Source organism: Aquarana catesbeiana, linkage group LG04 (assembly GCF_042186555.1).
Source record: "Aquarana catesbeiana isolate 2022-GZ linkage group LG04, ASM4218655v1, whole genome shotgun sequence".
Taxonomy (NCBI): domain Eukaryota; kingdom Metazoa; phylum Chordata; class Amphibia; order Anura; family Ranidae; genus Aquarana; species Aquarana catesbeiana.
Window position 1 is genome coordinate 204,086,849 of NC_133327.1, and position 27,334 is coordinate 204,114,182.

The following is a 27,334-nucleotide window of genomic DNA, read 5'->3' on the forward strand; positions in this document are numbered from 1 at the left end:
AATTTATGGCAGCTTATGGGGTGGCGCAGACAGGGGCATGGCGCAGACATCATGGCTCTTTCCTGAGTGGCTCTGTCACGAGTGATGCGCAGTTTCACCGACGCAGTTATCAATTCTGATCATGTCTTCTCTGCTCTTTTACAGGTAATTGTCTCCTATCTCCTATCCAACTGTACATCCCTACTGAACTGGCTTTGCTGAGTCTTCTATTAGTATTTTTGGTAATTGTCTCCTATCTCCTATCCAACTGTACATCCCTACTGAACTGGCTTTGCTGAGTCTTCTATTAGTATTTTTGGTAATTGTCTCCTATCTCCTATCCAACTGTACATCCCTACTGAACTGGCTTTGCTGAGTCTTCTATTAGTATTTTTGGTAATTGTCTCCTATCTCCTATCCAACTGTACATCCCTACTGAACTGGCTTTGCTGAGTCTTCTATTAGTATTTTTGGTAATTGTCTCCTATCTCCTATCCAACTGTACATCCCTACTGAACTGGCTTTGCTGAGTCTTCTATTAATATTTTTGGTAATTGTCTCCTGCTGCCATATCTTTAAACTTCCATATTTACTGCTAGCTCTATAACAAACACACTGCAATAGCAATATTACTGGTGATTGATTCTCAACTCCATGTGGCTTGAGTGATCAAGAGAGGTAATTAGCTTTACGACCCTAGCCTGTGTCTGGCCTGGCCCTGGCCATCTCCTCCCCATATTCAGGTGTCTCACATCAGACCCAATAATGACCAACTGAGAAATGCATCCCAGCTTAGGCTGTCTATAAATTTATGGCAGCTTATGGGGTGGCGCAGACAGGGGCATGGCGCAGACATCATGGCTCTTTCCTGAGTGGCTCTGTCACGAGTGATGCGCAGTTTCACCGACGCAGTTATCAATTCTGATCATGTCTTCTCTGCTCTTTTACAGGTAATTGTCTCCTATCTCCTATCCAACTGTACATCCCTACTGAACTGGCTTTGCTGAGTCTTCTATTAGTATTTTTGGTAATTGTCTCCTATCTCCTATCCAACTGTACATCCCTACTGAACTGGCTTTGCTGAGTCTTCTATTAGTATTTTTGGTAATTGTCTCCTATCTCCTATCCAACTGTACATCCCTACTGAACTGGCTTTGCTGAGTCTTCTATTAGTATTTTTGGTAATTGTCTCCTATCTCCTATCCAACTGTACATCCCTACTGAACTGGCTTTGCTGAGTCTTCTATTAGTATTTTTGGTAATTGTCTCCTATCTCCTATCCAACTGTACATCCCTACTGAACTGGCTTTGCTGAGTCTTCTATTAGTATTTTTGGTAATTGTCTCCTATCTCCTATCCAACTGTACATCCCTACTGAACTGGCTTTGCTGAGTCTTCTATTAGTATTTTTGGTAATTGTCTCCTATCTCCTATCCAACTGTACATCCCTACTGAACTGGCTTTGCTGAGTCTTCTATTAGTATTTTTGGTAATTGTCTCCTATCTCCTATCCAACTGTACATCCCTACTGAACTGGCTTTGCTGAGTCTTCTATTAGTATTTTTGGTAATTGTCTCCTATCTCCTATCCAACTGTACATCCCTACTGAACTGGCTTTGCTGAGTCTTCTATTAGTATTTTTGGTAATTGTCTCCTATCTCCTATCCAACTGTACATCCCTACTGAACTGGCTTTGCTGAGTCTTCTATTAGTATTTTTGGTAATTGTCTCCTATCTCCTATCCAACTGTACATCCCTACTGAACTGGCTTTGCTGAGTCTTCTATTAGTATTTTTGGTAATTGTCTCCTATCTCCTATCCAACTGTACATCCCTACTGAACTGGCTTTGCTGAGTCTTCTATTAGTATTTTTGGTAATTGTCTCCTATCTCCTATCCAACTGTACATCCCTACTGAACTGGCTTTGCTGAGTCTTCTATTAGTATTTTTGGTAATTGTCTCCTATCTCCTATCCAACTGTACATCCCTACTGAACTGGCTTTGCTGAGTCTTCTATTAGTATTTTTGGTAATTGTCTCCTATCTCCTATCCAACTGTACATCCCTACTGAACTGGCTTTGCTGAGTCTTCTATTAGTATTTTTGGTAATTGTCTCCTATCTCCTATCCAACTGTACATCCCTACTGAACTGGCTTTGCTGAGTCTTCTATTAGTATTTTTGGTAATTGTCTCCTATCTCCTATCCAACTGTACATCCCTACTGAACTGGCTTTGCTGAGTCTTCTATTAGTATTTTTGGTAATTGTCTCCTATCTCCTATCCAACTGTACATCCCTACTGAACTGGCTTTGCTGAGTCTTCTATTAGTATTTTTGGTAATTGTCTCCTATCTCCTATCCAACTGTACATCCCTACTGAACTGGCTTTGCTGAGTCTTCTATTAATATTTTTGGTAATTGTCTCCTGCTGCCATATCTTTAAACTTCCATATTTACTGCTAGCTCTATAACAAACACACTGCAATAGCAATATTACTGGTGATTGATTCTCAACTCCATGTGGCTTGAGTGATCAAGAGAGGTAATTAGCTTTACGACCCTAGCCTGTGTCTGGCCTGGCCCTGGCCATCTCCTCCCCATATTCAGGTGTCTCACATCAGACCCAATAATGACCAACTGAGAAATGCATCCCAGCTTAGGCTGTCTATAAATTTATGGCAGCTTATGGGGTGGCGCAGACAGGGGCATGGCGCAGACATCATGGCTCTTTCCTGAGTGGCTCTGTCACGAGTGATGCGCAGTTTCACCGACGCAGTTATCAATTCTGATCATGTCTTCTCTGCTCTTTTACAGGTAATTGTCTCCTATCTCCTATCCAACTGTACATCCCTACTGAACTGGCTTTGCTGAGTCTTCTATTAGTATTTTTGGTAATTGTCTCCTATCTCCTATCCAACTGTACATCCCTACTGAACTGGCTTTGCTGAGTCTTCTATTAGTATTTTTGGTAATTGTCTCCTATCTCCTATCCAACTGTACATCCCTACTGAACTGGCTTTGCTGAGTCTTCTATTAGTATTTTTGGTAATTGTCTCCTATCTCCTATCCAACTGTACATCCCTACTGAACTGGCTTTGCTGAGTCTTCTATTAGTATTTTTGGTAATTGTCTCCTATCTCCTATCCAACTGTACATCCCTACTGAACTGGCTTTGCTGAGTCTTCTATTAGTATTTTTGGTAATTGTCTCCTATCTCCTATCCAACTGTACATCCCTACTGAACTGGCTTTGCTGAGTCTTCTATTAGTATTTTTGGTAATTGTCTCCTATCTCCTATCCAACTGTACATCCCTACTGAACTGGCTTTGCTGAGTCTTCTATTAGTATTTTTGGTAATTGTCTCCTATCTCCTATCCAACTGTACATCCCTACTGAACTGGCTTTGCTGAGTCTTCTATTAGTATTTTTGGTAATTGTCTCCTATCTCCTATCCAACTGTACATCCCTACTGAACTGGCTTTGCTGAGTCTTCTATTAGTATTTTTGGTAATTGTCTCCTATCTCCTATCCAACTGTACATCCCTACTGAACTGGCTTTGCTGAGTCTTCTATTAGTATTTTTGGTAATTGTCTCCTATCTCCTATCCAACTGTACATCCCTACTGAACTGGCTTTGCTGAGTCTTCTATTAGTATTTTTGGTAATTGTCTCCTATCTCCTATCCAACTGTACATCCCTACTGAACTGGCTTTGCTGAGTCTTCTATTAGTATTTTTGGTAATTGTCTCCTATCTCCTATCCAACTGTACATCCCTACTGAACTGGCTTTGCTGAGTCTTCTATTAGTATTTTTGGTAATTGTCTCCTATCTCCTATCCAACTGTACATCCCTACTGAACTGGCTTTGCTGAGTCTTCTATTAGTATTTTTGGTAATTGTCTCCTATCTCCTATCCAACTGTACATCCCTACTGAACTGGCTTTGCTGAGTCTTCTATTAGTATTTTTGGTAATTGTCTCCTATCTCCTATCCAACTGTACATCCCTACTGAACTGGCTTTGCTGAGTCTTCTATTAGTATTTTTGGTAATTGTCTCCTATCTCCTATCCAACTGTACATCCCTACTGAACTGGCTTTGCTGAGTCTTCTATTAATATTTTTGGTAATTGTCTCCTGCTGCCATATCTTTAAACTTCCATATTTACTGCTAGCTCTATAACAAACACACTGCAATAGCAATATTACTGGTGATTGATTCTCAACTCCATGTGGCTTGAGTGATCAAGAGAGGTAATTAGCTTTACGACCCTAGCCTGTGTCTGGCCTGGCCCTGGCCATCTCCTCCCCATATTCAGGTGTCTCACATCAGACCCAATAATGACCAACTGAGAAATGCATCCCAGCTTAGGCTGTCTATAAATTTATGGCAGCTTATGGGGTGGCGCAGACAGGGGCATGGCGCAGACATCATGGCTCTTTCCTGAGTGGCTCTGTCACGAGTGATGCGCAGTTTCACCGACGCAGTTATCAATTCTGATCATGTCTTCTCTGCTCTTTTACAGGTAATTGTCTCCTATCTCCTATCCAACTGTACATCCCTACTGAACTGGCTTTGCTGAGTCTTCTATTAGTATTTTTGGTAATTGTCTCCTATCTCCTATCCAACTGTACATCCCTACTGAACTGGCTTTGCTGAGTCTTCTATTAGTATTTTTGGTAATTGTCTCCTATCTCCTATCCAACTGTACATCCCTACTGAACTGGCTTTGCTGAGTCTTCTATTAGTATTTTTGGTAATTGTCTCCTATCTCCTATCCAACTGTACATCCCTACTGAACTGGCTTTGCTGAGTCTTCTATTAGTATTTTTGGTAATTGTCTCCTATCTCCTATCCAACTGTACATCCCTACTGAACTGGCTTTGCTGAGTCTTCTATTAATATTTTTGGTAATTGTCTCCTGCTGCCATATCTTTAAACTTCCATATTTACTGCTAGCTCTATAACAAACACACTGCAATAGCAATATTACTGGTGATTGATTCTCAACTCCATGTGGCTTGAGTGATCAAGAGAGGTAATTAGCTTTACGACCCTAGCCTGTGTCTGGCCTGGCCCTGGCCATCTCCTCCCCATATTCAGGTGTCTCACATCAGACCCAATAATGACCAACTGAGAAATGCATCCCAGCTTAGGCTGTCTATAAATTTATGGCAGCTTATGGGGTGGCGCAGACAGGGGCATGGCGCAGACATCATGGCTCTTTCCTGAGTGGCTCTGTCACGAGTGATGCGCAGTTTCACCGACGCAGTTATCAATTCTGATCATGTCTTCTCTGCTCTTTTACAGGTAATTGTCTCCTATCTCCTATCCAACTGTACATCCCTACTGAACTGGCTTTGCTGAGTCTTCTATTAGTATTTTTGGTAATTGTCTCCTATCTCCTATCCAACTGTACATCCCTACTGAACTGGCTTTGCTGAGTCTTCTATTAGTATTTTTGGTAATTGTCTCCTATCTCCTATCCAACTGTACATCCCTACTGAACTGGCTTTGCTGAGTCTTCTATTAGTATTTTTGGTAATTGTCTCCTATCTCCTATCCAACTGTACATCCCTACTGAACTGGCTTTGCTGAGTCTTCTATTAGTATTTTTGGTAATTGTCTCCTATCTCCTATCCAACTGTACATCCCTACTGAACTGGCTTTGCTGAGTCTTCTATTAGTATTTTTGGTAATTGTCTCCTATCTCCTATCCAACTGTACATCCCTACTGAACTGGCTTTGCTGAGTCTTCTATTAGTATTTTTGGTAATTGTCTCCTATCTCCTATCCAACTGTACATCCCTACTGAACTGGCTTTGCTGAGTCTTCTATTAGTATTTTTGGTAATTGTCTCCTATCTCCTATCCAACTGTACATCCCTACTGAACTGGCTTTGCTGAGTCTTCTATTAGTATTTTTGGTAATTGTCTCCTATCTCCTATCCAACTGTACATCCCTACTGAACTGGCTTTGCTGAGTCTTCTATTAGTATTTTTGGTAATTGTCTCCTATCTCCTATCCAACTGTACATCCCTACTGAACTGGCTTTGCTGAGTCTTCTATTAATATTTTTGGTAATTGTCTCCTGCTGCCATATCTTTAAACTTCCATATTTACTGCTAGCTCTATAACAAACACACTGCAATAGCAATATTACTGGTGATTGATTCTCAACTCCATGTGGCTTGAGTGATCAAGAGAGGTAATTAGCTTTACGACCCTAGCCTGTGTCTGGCCTGGCCCTGGCCATCTCCTCCCCATATTCAGGTGTCTCACATCAGACCCAATAATGACCAACTGAGAAATGCATCCCAGCTTAGGCTGTCTATAAATTTATGGCAGCTTATGGGGTGGCGCAGACAGGGGCATGGCGCAGACATCATGGCTCTTTCCTGAGTGGCTCTGTCACGAGTGATGCGCAGTTTCACCGACGCAGTTATCAATTCTGATCATGTCTTCTCTGCTCTTTTACAGGTAATTGTCTCCTATCTCCTATCCAACTGTACATCCCTACTGAACTGGCTTTGCTGAGTCTTCTATTAGTATTTTTGGTAATTGTCTCCTATCTCCTATCCAACTGTACATCCCTACTGAACTGGCTTTGCTGAGTCTTCTATTAGTATTTTTGGTAATTGTCTCCTATCTCCTATCCAACTGTACATCCCTACTGAACTGGCTTTGCTGAGTCTTCTATTAGTATTTTTGGTAATTGTCTCCTATCTCCTATCCAACTGTACATCCCTACTGAACTGGCTTTGCTGAGTCTTCTATTAGTATTTTTGGTAATTGTCTCCTATCTCCTATCCAACTGTACATCCCTACTGAACTGGCTTTGCTGAGTCTTCTATTAATATTTTTGGTAATTGTCTCCTGCTGCCATATCTTTAAACTTCCATATTTACTGCTAGCTCTATAACAAACACACTGCAATAGCAATATTACTGGTGATTGATTCTCAACTCCATGTGGCTTGAGTGATCAAGAGAGGTAATTAGCTTTACGACCCTAGCCTGTGTCTGGCCTGGCCCTGGCCATCTCCTCCCCATATTCAGGTGTCTCACATCAGACCCAATAATGACCAACTGAGAAATGCATCCCAGCTTAGGCTGTCTATAAATTTATGGCAGCTTATGGGGTGGCGCAGACAGGGGCATGGCGCAGACATCATGGCTCTTTCCTGAGTGGCTCTGTCACGAGTGATGCGCAGTTTCACCGACGCAGTTATCAATTCTGATCATGTCTTCTCTGCTCTTTTACAGGTAATTGTCTCCTATCTCCTATCCAACTGTACATCCCTACTGAACTGGCTTTGCTGAGTCTTCTATTAGTATTTTTGGTAATTGTCTCCTATCTCCTATCCAACTGTACATCCCTACTGAACTGGCTTTGCTGAGTCTTCTATTAGTATTTTTGGTAATTGTCTCCTATCTCCTATCCAACTGTACATCCCTACTGAACTGGCTTTGCTGAGTCTTCTATTAGTATTTTTGGTAATTGTCTCCTATCTCCTATCCAACTGTACATCCCTACTGAACTGGCTTTGCTGAGTCTTCTATTAGTATTTTTGGTAATTGTCTCCTATCTCCTATCCAACTGTACATCCCTACTGAACTGGCTTTGCTGAGTCTTCTATTAGTATTTTTGGTAATTGTCTCCTATCTCCTATCCAACTGTACATCCCTACTGAACTGGCTTTGCTGAGTCTTCTATTAGTATTTTTGGTAATTGTCTCCTATCTCCTATCCAACTGTACATCCCTACTGAACTGGCTTTGCTGAGTCTTCTATTAGTATTTTTGGTAATTGTCTCCTATCTCCTATCCAACTGTACATCCCTACTGAACTGGCTTTGCTGAGTCTTCTATTAGTATTTTTGGTAATTGTCTCCTATCTCCTATCCAACTGTACATCCCTACTGAACTGGCTTTGCTGAGTCTTCTATTAGTATTTTTGGTAATTGTCTCCTATCTCCTATCCAACTGTACATCCCTACTGAACTGGCTTTGCTGAGTCTTCTATTAGTATTTTTGGTAATTGTCTCCTATCTCCTATCCAACTGTACATCCCTACTGAACTGGCTTTGCTGAGTCTTCTATTAGTATTTTTGGTAATTGTCTCCTATCTCCTATCCAACTGTACATCCCTACTGAACTGGCTTTGCTGAGTCTTCTATTAGTATTTTTGGTAATTGTCTCCTATCTCCTATCCAACTGTACATCCCTACTGAACTGGCTTTGCTGAGTCTTCTATTAGTATTTTTGGTAATTGTCTCCTATCTCCTATCCAACTGTACATCCCTACTGAACTGGCTTTGCTGAGTCTTCTATTAGTATTTTTGGTAATTGTCTCCTATCTCCTATCCAACTGTACATCCCTACTGAACTGGCTTTGCTGAGTCTTCTATTAGTATTTTTGGTAATTGTCTCCTATCTCCTATCCAACTGTACATCCCTACTGAACTGGCTTTGCTGAGTCTTCTATTAGTATTTTTGGTAATTGTCTCCTATCTCCTATCCAACTGTACATCCCTACTGAACTGGCTTTGCTGAGTCTTCTATTAGTATTTTTGGTAATTGTCTCCTATCTCCTATCCAACTGTACATCCCTACTGAACTGGCTTTGCTGAGTCTTCTATTAATATTTTTGGTAATTGTCTCCTGCTGCCATATCTTTAAACTTCCATATTTACTGCTAGCTCTATAACAAACACACTGCAATAGCAATATTACTGGTGATTGATTCTCAACTCCATGTGGCTTGAGTGATCAAGAGAGGTAATTAGCTTTACGACCCTAGCCTGTGTCTGGCCTGGCCCTGGCCATCTCCTCCCCATATTCAGGTGTCTCACATCAGACCCAATAATGACCAACTGAGAAATGCATCCCAGCTTAGGCTGTCTATAAATTTATGGCAGCTTATGGGGTGGCGCAGACAGGGGCATGGCGCAGACATCATGGCTCTTTCCTGAGTGGCTCTGTCACGAGTGATGCGCAGTTTCACCGACGCAGTTATCAATTCTGATCATGTCTTCTCTGCTCTTTTACAGGTAATTGTCTCCTATCTCCTATCCAACTGTACATCCCTACTGAACTGGCTTTGCTGAGTCTTCTATTAGTATTTTTGGTAATTGTCTCCTATCTCCTATCCAACTGTACATCCCTACTGAACTGGCTTTGCTGAGTCTTCTATTAGTATTTTTGGTAATTGTCTCCTATCTCCTATCCAACTGTACATCCCTACTGAACTGGCTTTGCTGAGTCTTCTATTAGTATTTTTGGTAATTGTCTCCTATCTCCTATCCAACTGTACATCCCTACTGAACTGGCTTTGCTGAGTCTTCTATTAGTATTTTTGGTAATTGTCTCCTATCTCCTATCCAACTGTACATCCCTACTGAACTGGCTTTGCTGAGTCTTCTATTAGTATTTTTGGTAATTGTCTCCTATCTCCTATCCAACTGTACATCCCTACTGAACTGGCTTTGCTGAGTCTTCTATTAGTATTTTTGGTAATTGTCTCCTATCTCCTATCCAACTGTACATCCCTACTGAACTGGCTTTGCTGAGTCTTCTATTAGTATTTTTGGTAATTGTCTCCTATCTCCTATCCAACTGTACATCCCTACTGAACTGGCTTTGCTGAGTCTTCTATTAGTATTTTTGGTAATTGTCTCCTATCTCCTATCCAACTGTACATCCCTACTGAACTGGCTTTGCTGAGTCTTCTATTAGTATTTTTGGTAATTGTCTCCTATCTCCTATCCAACTGTACATCCCTACTGAACTGGCTTTGCTGAGTCTTCTATTAGTATTTTTGGTAATTGTCTCCTATCTCCTATCCAACTGTACATCCCTACTGAACTGGCTTTGCTGAGTCTTCTATTAGTATTTTTGGTAATTGTCTCCTATCTCCTATCCAACTGTACATCCCTACTGAACTGGCTTTGCTGAGTCTTCTATTAGTATTTTTGGTAATTGTCTCCTATCTCCTATCCAACTGTACATCCCTACTGAACTGGCTTTGCTGAGTCTTCTATTAGTATTTTTGGTAATTGTCTCCTATCTCCTATCCAACTGTACATCCCTACTGAACTGGCTTTGCTGAGTCTTCTATTAGTATTTTTGGTAATTGTCTCCTATCTCCTATCCAACTGTACATCCCTACTGAACTGGCTTTGCTGAGTCTTCTATTAGTATTTTTGGTAATTGTCTCCTATCTCCTATCCAACTGTACATCCCTACTGAACTGGCTTTGCTGAGTCTTCTATTAGTATTTTTGGTAATTGTCTCCTATCTCCTATCCAACTGTACATCCCTACTGAACTGGCTTTGCTGAGTCTTCTATTAATATTTTTGGTAATTGTCTCCTGCTGCCATATCTTTAAACTTCCATATTTACTGCTAGCTCTATAACAAACACACTGCAATAGCAATATTACTGGTGATTGATTCTCAACTCCATGTGGCTTGAGTGATCAAGAGAGGTAATTAGCTTTACGACCCTAGCCTGTGTCTGGCCTGGCCCTGGCCATCTCCTCCCCATATTCAGGTGTCTCACATCAGACCCAATAATGACCAACTGAGAAATGCATCCCAGCTTAGGCTGTCTATAAATTTATGGCAGCTTATGGGGTGGCGCAGACAGGGGCATGGCGCAGACATCATGGCTCTTTCCTGAGTGGCTCTGTCACGAGTGATGCGCAGTTTCACCGACGCAGTTATCAATTCTGATCATGTCTTCTCTGCTCTTTTACAGGTAATTGTCTCCTATCTCCTATCCAACTGTACATCCCTACTGAACTGGCTTTGCTGAGTCTTCTATTAGTATTTTTGGTAATTGTCTCCTATCTCCTATCCAACTGTACATCCCTACTGAACTGGCTTTGCTGAGTCTTCTATTAGTATTTTTGGTAATTGTCTCCTATCTCCTATCCAACTGTACATCCCTACTGAACTGGCTTTGCTGAGTCTTCTATTAGTATTTTTGGTAATTGTCTCCTATCTCCTATCCAACTGTACATCCCTACTGAACTGGCTTTGCTGAGTCTTCTATTAGTATTTTTGGTAATTGTCTCCTATCTCCTATCCAACTGTACATCCCTACTGAACTGGCTTTGCTGAGTCTTCTATTAATATTTTTGGTAATTGTCTCCTGCTGCCATATCTTTAAACTTCCATATTTACTGCTAGCTCTATAACAAACACACTGCAATAGCAATATTACTGGTGATTGATTCTCAACTCCATGTGGCTTGAGTGATCAAGAGAGGTAATTAGCTTTACGACCCTAGCCTGTGTCTGGCCTGGCCCTGGCCATCTCCTCCCCATATTCAGGTGTCTCACATCAGACCCAATAATGACCAACTGAGAAATGCATCCCAGCTTAGGCTGTCTATAAATTTATGGCAGCTTATGGGGTGGCGCAGACAGGGGCATGGCGCAGACATCATGGCTCTTTCCTGAGTGGCTCTGTCACGAGTGATGCGCAGTTTCACCGACGCAGTTATCAATTCTGATCATGTCTTCTCTGCTCTTTTACAGGTAATTGTCTCCTATCTCCTATCCAACTGTACATCCCTACTGAACTGGCTTTGCTGAGTCTTCTATTAGTATTTTTGGTAATTGTCTCCTATCTCCTATCCAACTGTACATCCCTACTGAACTGGCTTTGCTGAGTCTTCTATTAGTATTTTTGGTAATTGTCTCCTATCTCCTATCCAACTGTACATCCCTACTGAACTGGCTTTGCTGAGTCTTCTATTAGTATTTTTGGTAATTGTCTCCTATCTCCTATCCAACTGTACATCCCTACTGAACTGGCTTTGCTGAGTCTTCTATTAGTATTTTTGGTAATTGTCTCCTATCTCCTATCCAACTGTACATCCCTACTGAACTGGCTTTGCTGAGTCTTCTATTAGTATTTTTGGTAATTGTCTCCTATCTCCTATCCAACTGTACATCCCTACTGAACTGGCTTTGCTGAGTCTTCTATTAGTATTTTTGGTAATTGTCTCCTATCTCCTATCCAACTGTACATCCCTACTGAACTGGCTTTGCTGAGTCTTCTATTAGTATTTTTGGTAATTGTCTCCTATCTCCTATCCAACTGTACATCCCTACTGAACTGGCTTTGCTGAGTCTTCTATTAGTATTTTTGGTAATTGTCTCCTATCTCCTATCCAACTGTACATCCCTACTGAACTGGCTTTGCTGAGTCTTCTATTAGTATTTTTGGTAATTGTCTCCTATCTCCTATCCAACTGTACATCCCTACTGAACTGGCTTTGCTGAGTCTTCTATTAATATTTTTGGTAATTGTCTCCTGCTGCCATATCTTTAAACTTCCATATTTACTGCTAGCTCTATAACAAACACACTGCAATAGCAATATTACTGGTGATTGATTCTCAACTCCATGTGGCTTGAGTGATCAAGAGAGGTAATTAGCTTTACGACCCTAGCCTGTGTCTGGCCTGGCCCTGGCCATCTCCTCCCCATATTCAGGTGTCTCACATCAGACCCAATAATGACCAACTGAGAAATGCATCCCAGCTTAGGCTGTCTATAAATTTATGGCAGCTTATGGGGTGGCGCAGACAGGGGCATGGCGCAGACATCATGGCTCTTTCCTGAGTGGCTCTGTCACGAGTGATGCGCAGTTTCACCGACGCAGTTATCAATTCTGATCATGTCTTCTCTGCTCTTTTACAGGTAATTGTCTCCTATCTCCTATCCAACTGTACATCCCTACTGAACTGGCTTTGCTGAGTCTTCTATTAGTATTTTTGGTAATTGTCTCCTATCTCCTATCCAACTGTACATCCCTACTGAACTGGCTTTGCTGAGTCTTCTATTAGTATTTTTGGTAATTGTCTCCTATCTCCTATCCAACTGTACATCCCTACTGAACTGGCTTTGCTGAGTCTTCTATTAGTATTTTTGGTAATTGTCTCCTATCTCCTATCCAACTGTACATCCCTACTGAACTGGCTTTGCTGAGTCTTCTATTAGTATTTTTGGTAATTGTCTCCTATCTCCTATCCAACTGTACATCCCTACTGAACTGGCTTTGCTGAGTCTTCTATTAGTATTTTTGGTAATTGTCTCCTATCTCCTATCCAACTGTACATCCCTACTGAACTGGCTTTGCTGAGTCTTCTATTAGTATTTTTGGTAATTGTCTCCTATCTCCTATCCAACTGTACATCCCTACTGAACTGGCTTTGCTGAGTCTTCTATTAGTATTTTTGGTAATTGTCTCCTATCTCCTATCCAACTGTACATCCCTACTGAACTGGCTTTGCTGAGTCTTCTATTAGTATTTTTGGTAATTGTCTCCTATCTCCTATCCAACTGTACATCCCTACTGAACTGGCTTTGCTGAGTCTTCTATTAATATTTTTGGTAATTGTCTCCTGCTGCCATATCTTTAAACTTCCATATTTACTGCTAGCTCTATAACAAACACACTGCAATAGCAATATTACTGGTGATTGATTCTCAACTCCATGTGGCTTGAGTGATCAAGAGAGGTAATTAGCTTTACGACCCTAGCCTGTGTCTGGCCTGGCCCTGGCCATCTCCTCCCCATATTCAGGTGTCTCACATCAGACCCAATAATGACCAACTGAGAAATGCATCCCAGCTTAGGCTGTCTATAAATTTATGGCAGCTTATGGGGTGGCGCAGACAGGGGCATGGCGCAGACATCATGGCTCTTTCCTGAGTGGCTCTGTCACGAGTGATGCGCAGTTTCACCGACGCAGTTATCAATTCTGATCATGTCTTCTCTGCTCTTTTACAGGTAATTGTCTCCTATCTCCTATCCAACTGTACATCCCTACTGAACTGGCTTTGCTGAGTCTTCTATTAGTATTTTTGGTAATTGTCTCCTATCTCCTATCCAACTGTACATCCCTACTGAACTGGCTTTGCTGAGTCTTCTATTAGTATTTTTGGTAATTGTCTCCTATCTCCTATCCAACTGTACATCCCTACTGAACTGGCTTTGCTGAGTCTTCTATTAGTATTTTTGGTAATTGTCTCCTATCTCCTATCCAACTGTACATCCCTACTGAACTGGCTTTGCTGAGTCTTCTATTAGTATTTTTGGTAATTGTCTCCTATCTCCTATCCAACTGTACATCCCTACTGAACTGGCTTTGCTGAGTCTTCTATTAGTATTTTTGGTAATTGTCTCCTATCTCCTATCCAACTGTACATCCCTACTGAACTGGCTTTGCTGAGTCTTCTATTAGTATTTTTGGTAATTGTCTCCTATCTCCTATCCAACTGTACATCCCTACTGAACTGGCTTTGCTGAGTCTTCTATTAGTATTTTTGGTAATTGTCTCCTATCTCCTATCCAACTGTACATCCCTACTGAACTGGCTTTGCTGAGTCTTCTATTAGTATTTTTGGTAATTGTCTCCTATCTCCTATCCAACTGTACATCCCTACTGAACTGGCTTTGCTGAGTCTTCTATTAGTATTTTTGGTAATTGTCTCCTATCTCCTATCCAACTGTACATCCCTACTGAACTGGCTTTGCTGAGTCTTCTATTAGTATTTTTGGTAATTGTCTCCTATCTCCTATCCAACTGTACATCCCTACTGAACTGGCTTTGCTGAGTCTTCTATTAGTATTTTTGGTAATTGTCTCCTATCTCCTATCCAACTGTACATCCCTACTGAACTGGCTTTGCTGAGTCTTCTATTAGTATTTTTGGTAATTGTCTCCTATCTCCTATCCAACTGTACATCCCTACTGAACTGGCTTTGCTGAGTCTTCTATTAGTATTTTTGGTAATTGTCTCCTATCTCCTATCCAACTGTACATCCCTACTGAACTGGCTTTGCTGAGTCTTCTATTAGTATTTTTGGTAATTGTCTCCTATCTCCTATCCAACTGTACATCCCTACTGAACTGGCTTTGCTGAGTCTTCTATTAGTATTTTTGGTAATTGTCTCCTATCTCCTATCCAACTGTACATCCCTACTGAACTGGCTTTGCTGAGTCTTCTATTAGTATTTTTGGTAATTGTCTCCTATCTCCTATCCAACTGTACATCCCTACTGAACTGGCTTTGCTGAGTCTTCTATTAATATTTTTGGTAATTGTCTCCTGCTGCCATATCTTTAAACTTCCATATTTACTGCTAGCTCTATAACAAACACACTGCAATAGCAATATTACTGGTGATTGATTCTCAACTCCATGTGGCTTGAGTGATCAAGAGAGGTAATTAGCTTTACGACCCTAGCCTGTGTCTGGCCTGGCCCTGGCCATCTCCTCCCCATATTCAGGTGTCTCACATCAGACCCAATAATGACCAACTGAGAAATGCATCCCAGCTTAGGCTGTCTATAAATTTATGGCAGCTTATGGGGTGGCGCAGACAGGGGCATGGCGCAGACATCATGGCTCTTTCCTGAGTGGCTCTGTCACGAGTGATGCGCAGTTTCACCGACGCAGTTATCAATTCTGATCATGTCTTCTCTGCTCTTTTACAGGTAATTGTCTCCTATCTCCTATCCAACTGTACATCCCTACTGAACTGGCTTTGCTGAGTCTTCTATTAGTATTTTTGGTAATTGTCTCCTATCTCCTATCCAACTGTACATCCCTACTGAACTGGCTTTGCTGAGTCTTCTATTAGTATTTTTGGTAATTGTCTCCTATCTCCTATCCAACTGTACATCCCTACTGAACTGGCTTTGCTGAGTCTTCTATTAGTATTTTTGGTAATTGTCTCCTATCTCCTATCCAACTGTACATCCCTACTGAACTGGCTTTGCTGAGTCTTCTATTAGTATTTTTGGTAATTGTCTCCTATCTCCTATCCAACTGTACATCCCTACTGAACTGGCTTTGCTGAGTCTTCTATTAGTATTTTTGGTAATTGTCTCCTATCTCCTATCCAACTGTACATCCCTACTGAACTGGCTTTGCTGAGTCTTCTATTAGTATTTTTGGTAATTGTCTCCTATCTCCTATCCAACTGTACATCCCTACTGAACTGGCTTTGCTGAGTCTTCTATTAGTATTTTTGGTAATTGTCTCCTATCTCCTATCCAACTGTACATCCCTACTGAACTGGCTTTGCTGAGTCTTCTATTAGTATTTTTGGTAATTGTCTCCTATCTCCTATCCAACTGTACATCCCTACTGAACTGGCTTTGCTGAGTCTTCTATTAGTATTTTTGGTAATTGTCTCCTATCTCCTATCCAACTGTACATCCCTACTGAACTGGCTTTGCTGAGTCTTCTATTAGTATTTTTGGTAATTGTCTCCTATCTCCTATCCAACTGTACATCCCTACTGAACTGGCTTTGCTGAGTCTTCTATTAGTATTTTTGGTAATTGTCTCCTATCTCCTATCCAACTGTACATCCCTACTGAACTGGCTTTGCTGAGTCTTCTATTAGTATTTTTGGTAATTGTCTCCTATCTCCTATCCAACTGTACATCCCTACTGAACTGGCTTTGCTGAGTCTTCTATTAGTATTTTTGGTAATTGTCTCCTATCTCCTATCCAACTGTACATCCCTACTGAACTGGCTTTGCTGAGTCTTCTATTAGTATTTTTGGTAATTGTCTCCTATCTCCTATCCAACTGTACATCCCTACTGAACTGGCTTTGCTGAGTCTTCTATTAGTATTTTTGGTAATTGTCTCCTATCTCCTATCCAACTGTACATCCCTACTGAACTGGCTTTGCTGAGTCTTCTATTAGTATTTTTGGTAATTGTCTCCTATCTCCTATCCAACTGTACATCCCTACTGAACTGGCTTTGCTGAGTCTTCTATTAATATTTTTGGTAATTGTCTCCTGCTGCCATATCTTTAAACTTCCATATTTACTGCTAGCTCTATAACAAACACACTGCAATAGCAATATTACTGGTGATTGATTCTCAACTCCATGTGGCTTGAGTGATCAAGAGAGGTAATTAGCTTTACGACCCTAGCCTGTGTCTGGCCTGGCCCTGGCCATCTCCTCCCCATATTCAGGTGTCTCACATCAGACCCAATAATGACCAACTGAGAAATGCATCCCAGCTTAGGCTGTCTATAAATTTATGGCAGCTTATGGGGTGGCGCAGACAGGGGCATGGCGCAGACATCATGGCTCTTTCCTGAGTGGCTCTGTCACGAGTGATGCGCAGTTTCACCGACGCAGTTATCAATTCTGATCATGTCTTCTCTGCTCTTTTACAGGTAATTGTCTCCTATCTCCTATCCAACTGTACATCCCTACTGAACTGGCTTTGCTGAGTCTTCTATTAGTATTTTTGGTAATTGTCTCCTATCTCCTATCCAACTGTACATCCCTACTGAACTGGCTTTGCTGAGTCTTCTATTAGTATTTTTGGTAATTGTCTCCTATCTCCTATCCAACTGTACATCCCTACTGAACTGGCTTTGCTGAGTCTTCTATTAGTATTTTGGTAATTGTCTCCTATCTCCTATCCAACTGTACATCCCTACTGAACTGGCTTTGCTGAGTCTTCTATTAGTATTTTTGGTAATTGTCTCCTATCTCCTATCCAACTGTACATCCCTACTGAACTGGCTTTGCTGAGTCTTCTATTAATATTTTTGGTAATTGTCTCCTGCTGCCATATCTTTAAACTTCCATATTTACTGCTAGCTCTATAACAAACACACTGCAATAGCAATATTACTGGTGATTGATTCTCAACTCCATGTGGCTTGAGTGATCAAGAGAGGTAATTAGCTTTACGACCCTAGCCTGTGTCTGGCCTGGCCCTGGCCATCTCCTCCCATATTCAGGTGTCTACATCAGACCCAATAATGACCAACTGAGAAATGCATCCCAGCTTAGGCTGTCTATAAATTTATGGCAGCTTATGGGGTGGCGCAGACAGGGGCATGGCGCAGACATCATGGCTCTTTCCTGAGTGGCTCTGTCACGAGTGATGCGCAGTTTCACCGACGCAGTTATCAATTCTGATCATGTCTTCTCTGCTCTTTTACAGGTAATTGTCTCCTATCTCCTATCCAACTGTACATCCCTACTGAACTGGCTTTGCTGAGTCTTCTATTAGTATTTTTGGTAATTGTCTCCTATCTCCTATCCAACTGTACATCCTACTGAACTGGCTTTGCTGAGTCTTCTATTAGTATTTTTTGGTAATTGTCTCCTATCTCCTATCCAACTGTACATCCCTACTTGAACTGGCTTTGCTGAGTCTTCTATTAGTATTTTTGGTAATTGTCTCCTATCTCCTATCCAACTGTACATCCCTACTGAACTGGCTTTGCTGAGTCTTCTATTAGTATTTTTGGTAATTGTCTCCTATCTCCTATCCAACTGTACATCCCTACTGAACTGGCTTTGCTGAGTCTTCTATTAGTATTTTTGGTAATTGTCTCCTATCTCCTATCCAACTGTACATCCCTACTGAACTGGCTTTGCTGAGTCTTCTATTAGTATTTTTGGTAATTGTCTCCTATCTCCTATCCAACTGTACATCCCTACTGAACTGGCTTTGCTGAGTCTTCTATTAGTATTTTTGGTAATTGTCTCCTATCTCCTATCCAACTGTACATCCCTACTGAACTGGCTTTGCTGAGTCTTCTATTAGTATTTTTGGTAATTGTCTCCTATCTCCTATCCAACTGTACATCCCTACTGAACTGGCTTTGCTGAGTCTTCTATTAGTATTTTTGGTAATTGTCTCCTATCTCCTATCCAACTGTACATCCCTACTGAACTGGCTTTGCTGAGTCTTCTATTAATATTTTTGGTAATTGTCTCCTGCTGCCATATCTTTAAACTTCCATATTTACTGCTAGCTCTATAACAAACACACTGCAATAGCAATATTACTGGTGATTGATTCTCAACTCCATGTGGCTTGAGTGATCAAGAGAGGTAATTAGCTTTACGACCCTAGCCTGTGTCTGGCCTGGCCCTGGCCATCTCCTCCCCATATTCAGGTGTCTCACATCAGACCCAATAATGACCAACTGAGAAATGCATCCCAGCTTAGGCTGTCTATAAATTTATGGCAGCTTATGGGGTGGCGCAGACAGGGGCATGGCGCAGACATCATGGCTCTTTCCTGAGTGGCTCTGTCACGAGTGATGCGCAGTTTCACCGACGCAGTTATCAATTCTGATCATGTCTTCTCTGCTCTTTTACAGGTAATTGTCTCCTATCTCCTATCCAACTGTACATCCCTACTGAACTGGCTTTGCTGAGTCTTCTATTAGTATTTTTGGTAATTGTCTCCTATCTCCTATCCAACTGTACATCCCTACTGAACTGGCTTTGCTGAGTCTTCTATTAGTATTTTTGGTAATTGTCTCCTATCTCCTATCCAACTGTACATCCCTACTGAACTGGCTTTGCTGAGTCTTCTATTAGTATTTTTGGTAATTGTCTCCTATCTCCTATCCAACTGTACATCCCTACTGAACTGGCTTTGCTGAGTCTTCTATTAGTATTTTTGGTAATTGTCTCCTATCTCCTATCCAACTGTACATCCCTACTGAACTGGCTTTGCTGAGTCTTCTATTAATATTTTTGGTAATTGTCTCCTGCTGCCATATCTTTAAACTTCCATATTTACTGCTAGCTCTATAACAAACACACTGCAATAGCAATATTACTGGTGATTGATTCTCAACTCCATGTGGCTTGAGTGATCAAGAGAGGTAATTAGCTTTACGACCCTAGCCTGTGTCTGGCCTGGCCCTGGCCATCTCCTCCCCATATTCAGGTGTCTCACATCAGACCCAATAATGACCAACTGAGAAATGCATCCCAGCTTAGGCTGTCTATAAATTTATGGCAGCTTATGGGGTGGCGCAGACAGGGGCATGGCGCAGACATCATGGCTCTTTCCTGAGTGGCTCTGTCACGAGTGATGCGCAGTTTCACCGACGCAGTTATCAATTCTGATCATGTCTTCTCTGCTCTTTTACAGGTAATTGTCTCCTATCTCCTATCCAACTGTACATCCCTACTGAACTGGCTTTGCTGAGTCTTCTATTAGTATTTTTGGTAATTGTCTCCTATCTCCTATCCAACTGTACATCCCTACTGAACTGGCTTTGCTGAGTCTTCTATTAGTATTTTTGGTAATTGTCTCCTATCTCCTATCCAACTGTACATCCCTACTGAACTGGCTTTGCTGAGTCTTCTATTAGTATTTTTGGTAATTGTCTCCTATCTCCTATCCAACTGTACATCCCTACTGAACTGGCTTTGCTGAGTCTTCTATTAGTATTTTTGGTAATTGTCTCCTATCTCCTATCCAACTGTACATCCCTACTGAACTGGCTTTGCTGAGTCTTCTATTAGTATTTTTGGTAATTGTCTCCTATCTCCTATCCAACTGTACATCCCTACTGAACTGGCTTTGCTGAGTCTTCTATTAGTATTTTTGGTAATTGTCTCCTATCTCCTATCCAACTGTACATCCCTACTGAACTGGCTTTGCTGAGTCTTCTATTAGTATTTTTGGTAATTGTCTCCTATCTCCTATCCAACTGTACATCCCTACTGAACTGGCTTTGCTGAGTCTTCTATTAGTATTTTTGGTAATTGTCTCCTATCTCCTATCCAACTGTACATCCCTACTGAACTGGCTTTGCTGAGTCTTCTATTAGTATTTTTGGTAATTGTCTCCTATCTCCTATCCAACTGTACATCCCTACTGAACTGGCTTTGCTGAGTCTTCTATTAGTATTTTTGGTAATTGTCTCCTATCTCCTATCCAACTGTACATCCCTACTGAACTGGCTTTGCTGAGTCTTCTATTAGTATTTTTGGTAATTGTCTCCTATCTCCTATCCAACTGTACATCCCTACTGAACTGGCTTTGCTGAGTCTTCTATTAGTATTTTTGGTAATTGTCTCCTATCTCCTATCCAACTGTACATCCCTACTGAACTGGCTTTGCTGAGTCTTCTATTAGTATTTTTGGTAATTGTCTCCTATCTCCTATCCAACTGTACATCCCTACTGAACTGGCTTTGCTGAGTCTTCTATTAATATTTTTGGTAATTGTCTCCTGCTGCCATATCTTTAAACTTCCATATTTACTGCTAGCTCTATAACAAACACACTGCAATAGCAATATTACTGGTGATTGATTCTCAACTCCATGTGGCTTGAGTGATCAAGAGAGGTAATTAGCTTTACGACCCTAGCCTGTGTCTGGCCTGGCCCTGGCCATCTCCTCCCCATATTCAGGTGTCTCACATCAGACCCAATAATGACCAACTGAGAAATGCATCCCAGCTTAGGCTGTCTATAAATTTATGGCAGCTTATGGGGTGGCGCAGACAGGGGCATGGCGCAGACATCATGGCTCTTTCCTGAGTGGCTCTGTCACGAGTGATGCGCAGTTTCACCGACGCAGTTATCAATTCTGATCATGTCTTCTCTGCTCTTTTACAGGTAATTGTCTCCTATCTCCTATCCAACTGTACATCCCTACTGAACTGGCTTTGCTGAGTCTTCTATTAGTATTTTTGGTAATTGTCTCCTATCTCCTATCCAACTGTACATCCCTACTGAACTGGCTTTGCTGAGTCTTCTATTAGTATTTTTGGTAATTGTCTCCTATCTCCTATCCAACTGTACATCCCTACTGAACTGGCTTTGCTGAGTCTTCTATTAATATTTTTGGTAATTGTCTCCTGCTGCCATATCTTTAAACTTCCATATTTACTGCTAGCTCTATAACAAACACACTGCAATAGCAATATTACTGGTGATTGATTCTCAACTCCATGTGGCTTGAGTGATCAAGAGAGGTAATTAGCTTTACGACCCTAGCCTGTGTCTGGCCTGGCCCTGGCCATCTCCTCCCCATATTCAGGTGTCTCACATCAGACCCAATAATGACCAACTGAGAAATGCATCCCAGCTTAGGCTGTCTATAAATTTATGGCAGCTTATGGGGTGGCGCAGACAGGGGCATGGCGCAGACATCATGGCTCTTTCCTGAGTGGCTCTGTCACGAGTGATGCGCAGTTTCACCGACGCAGTTATCAATTCTGATCATGTCTTCTCTGCTCTTTTACAGGTAATTGTCTCCTATCTCCTATCCAACTGTACATCCCTACTGAACTGGCTTTGCTGAGTCTTCTATTAGTATTTTTGGTAATTGTCTCCTATCTCCTATCCAACTGTACATCCCTACTGAACTGGCTTTGCTGAGTCTTCTATTAGTATTTTTGGTAATTGTCTCCTATCTCCTATCCAACTGTACATCCCTACTGAACTGGCTTTGCTGAGTCTTCTATTAGTATTTTTGGTAATTGTCTCCTATCTCCTATCCAACTGTACATCCCTACTGAACTGGCTTTGCTGAGTCTTCTATTAATATTTTTGGTAATTGTCTCCTGCTGCCATATCTTTAAACTTCCATATTTACTGCTAGCTCTATAACAAACACACTGCAATAGCAATATTACTGGTGATTGATTCTCAACTCCATGTGGCTTGAGTGATCAAGAGAGGTAATTAGCTTTACGACCCTAGCCTGTGTCTGGCCTGGCCCTGGCCATCTCCTCCCCATATTCAGGTGTCTCACATCAGACCCAATAATGACCAACTGAGAAATGCATCCCAGCTTAGGCTGTCTATAAATTTATGGCAGCTTATGGGGTGGCGCAGACAGGGGCATGGCGCAGACATCATGGCTCTTTCCTGAGTGGCTCTGTCACGAGTGATGCGCAGTTTCACCGACGCAGTTATCAATTCTGATCATGTCTTCTCTGCTCTTTTACAGGTAATTGTCTCCTATCTCCTATCCAACTGTACATCCCTACTGAACTGGCTTTGCTGAGTCTTCTATTAGTATTTTTGGTAATTGTCTCCTATCTCCTATCCAACTGTACATCCCTACTGAACTGGCTTTGCTGAGTCTTCTATTAGTATTTTTGGTAATTGTCTCTTATCTCCTATCCAACTGTACATCCCTACTGAACTGGCTTTGCTGAGTCTTCTATTAATATTTTTGGTAATTGTCTCCTGCTGCCATATCTTTAAACTTCCATATTTACTGCTAGCTCTATAACAAACACACTGCAATAGCAATATTACTGGTGATTGATTCTCAACTCCATGTGGCTTGAGTGATCAAGAGAGGTAATTAGCTTTACGACCCTAGCCTGTGTCTGGCCTGGCCCTGGCCATCTCCTCCCCATATTCAGGTGTCTCACATCAGACCCAATAATGACCAACTGAGAAATGCATCCCAGCTTAGGCTGTCTATAAATTTATGGCAGCTTATGGGGTGGCGCAGACAGGGGCATGGCGCAGACATCATGGCTCTTTCCTGAGTGGCTCTGTCACGAGTGATGCGCAGTTTCACCGACGCAGTTATCAATTCTGATCATGTCTTCTCTGCTCTTTTACAGGTAATTGTCTCCTATCTCCTATCCAACTGTACATCCCTACTGAACTGGCTTTGCTGAGTCTTCTATTAGTATTTTTGGTAATTGTCTCCTATCTCCTATCCAACTGTACATCCCTACTGAACTGGCTTTGCTGAGTCTTCTATTAGTATTTTTGGTAATTGTCTCCTATCTCCTATCCAACTGTACATCCCTACTGAACTGGCTTTGCTGAGTCTTCTATTAATATTTTTGGTAATTGTCTCCTGCTGCCATATCTTTAAACTTCCATATTTACTGCTAGCTCTATAACAAACACACTGCAATAGCAATATTACTGGTGATTGATTCTCAACTCCATGTGGCTTGAGTGATCAAGAGAGGTAATTAGCTTTACGACCCTAGCCTGTGTCTGGCCTGGCCCTGGCCATCTCCTCCCCATATTCAGGTGTCTCACATCAGACCCAATAATGACCAACTGAGAAATGCATCCCAGCTTAGGCTGTCTATAAATTTATGGCAGCTTATGGGGTGGCGCAGACAGGGGCATGGCGCAGACATCATGGCTCTTTCCTGAGTGGCTCTGTCACGAGTGATGCGCAGTTTCACCGACGCAGTTATCAATTCTGATCATGTCTTCTCTGCTCTTTTACAGGTAATTGTCTCCTATCTCCTATCCAACTGTACATCCCTACTGAACTGGCTTTGCTGAGTCTTCTATTAGTATTTTTGGTAATTGTCTCCTATCTCCTATCCAACTGTACATCCCTACTGAACTGGCTTTGCTGAGTCTTCTATTAGTATTTTTGGTAATTGTCTCCTATCTCCTATCCAACTGTACATCCCTACTGAACTGGCTTTGCTGAGTCTTCTATTAGTATTTTTGGTAATTGTCTCCTATCTCCTATCCAACTGTACATCCCTACTGAACTGGCTTTGCTGAGTCTTCTATTAGTATTTTTGGTAATTGTCTCCTATCTCCTATCCAACTGTACATCCCTACTGAACTGGCTTTGCTGAGTCTTCTATTAGTATTTTTGGTAATTGTCTCCTATCTCCTATCCAACTGTACATCCCTACTGAACTGGCTTTGCTGAGTCTTCTATTAGTATTTTTGGTAATTGTCTCCTATCTCCTATCCAACTGTACATCCCTACTGAACTGGCTTTGCTGAGTCTTCTATTAGTATTTTTGGTAATTGTCTCCTATCTCCTATCCAACTGTACATCCCTACTGAACTGGCTTTGCTGAGTCTTCTATTAGTATTTTTGGTAATTGTCTCCTATCTCCTATCCAACTGTACATCCCTACTGAACTGGCTTTGCTGAGTCTTCTATTAGTATTTTTGGTAATTGTCTCCTATCTCCTATCCAACTGTACATCCCTACTGAACTGGCTTTGCTGAGTCTTCTATTAGTATTTTTGGTAATTGTCTCCTATCTCCTATCCAACTGTACATCCCTACTGAACTGGCTTTGCTGAGTCTTCTATTAGTATTTTTGGTAATTGTCTCCTATCTCCTATCCAACTGTACATCCCTACTGAACTGGCTTTGCTGAGTCTTCTATTAGTATTTTTGGTAATTGTCTCCTATCTCCTATCCAACTGTACATCCCTACTGAACTGGCTTTGCTGAGTCTTCTATTAATATTTTTGGTAATTGTCTCCTGCTGCCATATCTTTAAACTTCCATATTTACTGCTAGCTCTATAACAAACACACTGCAATAGCAATATTACTGGTGATTGATTCTCAACTCCATGTGGCTTGAGTGATCAAGAGAGGTAATTAGCTTTACGACCCTAGCCTGTGTCTGGCCTGGCCCTGGCCATCTCCTCCCCATATTCAGGTGTCTCACATCAGACCCAATAATGACCAACTGAGAAATGCATCCCAGCTTAGGCTGTCTATAAATTTATGGCAGCTTATGGGGTGGCGCAGACAGGGGCATGGCGCAGACATCATGGCTCTTTCCTGAGTGGCTCTGTCACGAGTGATGCGCAGTTTCACCGACGCAGTTATCAATTCTGATCATGTCTTCTCTGCTCTTTTACAGGTAATTGTCTCCTATCTCCTATCCAACTGTACATCCCTACTGAACTGGCTTTGCTGAGTCTTCTATTAGTATTTTTGGTAATTGTCTCCTATCTCCTATCCAACTGTACATCCCTACTGAACTGGCTTTGCTGAGTCTTCTATTAGTATTTTTGGTAATTGTCTCCTATCTCCTATCCAACTGTACATCCCTACTGAACTGGCTTTGCTGAGTCTTCTATTAGTATTTTTGGTAATTGTCTCCTATCTCCTATCCAACTGTACATCCCTACTGAACTGGCTTTGCTGAGTCTTCTATTAGTATTTTTGGTAATTGTCTCCTATCTCCTATCCAACTGTACATCCCTACTGAACTGGCTTTGCTGAGTCTTCTATTAATATTTTTGGTAATTGTCTCCTGCTGCCATATCTTTAAACTTCCATATTTACTGCTAGCTCTATAACAAACACACTGCAATAGCAATATTACTGGTGATTGATTCTCAACTCCATGTGGCTTGAGTGATCAAGAGAGGTAATTAGCTTTACGACCCTAGCCTGTGTCTGGCCTGGCCCTGGCCATCTCCTCCCCATATTCAGGTGTCTCACATCAGACCCAATAATGACCAACTGAGAAATGCATCCCAGCTTAGGCTGTCTATAAATTTATGGCAGCTTATGGGGTGGCGCAGACAGGGGCATGGCGCAGACATCATGGCTCTTTCCTGAGTGGCTCTGTCACGAGTGATGCGCAGTTTCACCGACGCAGTTATCAATTCTGATCATGTCTTCTCTGCTCTTTTACAGGTAATTGTCTCCTATCTCCTATCCAACTGTACATCCCTACTGAACTGGCTTTGCTGAGTCTTCTATTAGTATTTTTGGTAATTGTCTCCTATCTCCTATCCAACTGTACATCCCTACTGAACTGGCTTTGCTGAGTCTTCTATTAGTATTTTTGGTAATTGTCTCCTATCTCCTATCCAACTGTACATCCCTACTGAACTGGCTTTGCTGAGTCTTCTATTAGTATTTTTGGTAATTGTCTCCTATCTCCTATCCAACTGTACATCCCTACTGAACTGGCTTTGCTGAGTCTTCTATTAGTATTTTTGGTAATTGTCTCCTATCTCCTATCCAACTGTACATCCCTACTGAACTGGCTTTGCTGAGTCTTCTATTAGTATTTTTGGTAATTGTCTCCTATCTCCTATCCAACTGTACATCCCTACTGAACTGGCTTTGCTGAGTCTTCTATTAGTATTTTTGGTAATTGTCTCCTATCTCCTATCCAACTGTACATCCCTACTGAACTGGCTTTGCTGAGTCTTCTATTAGTATTTTTGGTAATTGTCTCCTATCTCCTATCCAACTGTACATCCCTACTGAACTGGCTTTGCTGAGTCTTCTATTAGTATTTTTGGTAATTGTCTCCTATCTCCTATCCAACTGTACATCCCTACTGAACTGGCTTTGCTGAGTCTTCTATTAGTATTTTTGGTAATTGTCTCCTATCTCCTATCCAACTGTACATCCCTACTGAACTGGCTTTGCTGAGTCTTCTATTAATATTTTTGGTAATTGTCTCCTGCTGCCATATCTTTAAACTTCCATATTTACTGCTAGCTCTATAACAAACACACTGCAATAGCAATATTACTGGTGATTGATTCTCAACTCCATGTGGCTTGAGTGATCAAGAGAGGTAATTAGCTTTACGACCCTAGCCTGTGTCTGGCCTGGCCCTGGCCATCTCCTCCCCATATTCAGGTGTCTCACATCAGACCCAATAATGACCAACTGAGAAATGCATCCCAGCTTAGGCTGTCTATAAATTTATGGCAGCTTATGGGGTGGCGCAGACAGGGGCATGGCGCAGACATCATGGCTCTTTCCTGAGTGGCTCTGTCACGAGTGATGCGCAGTTTCACCGACG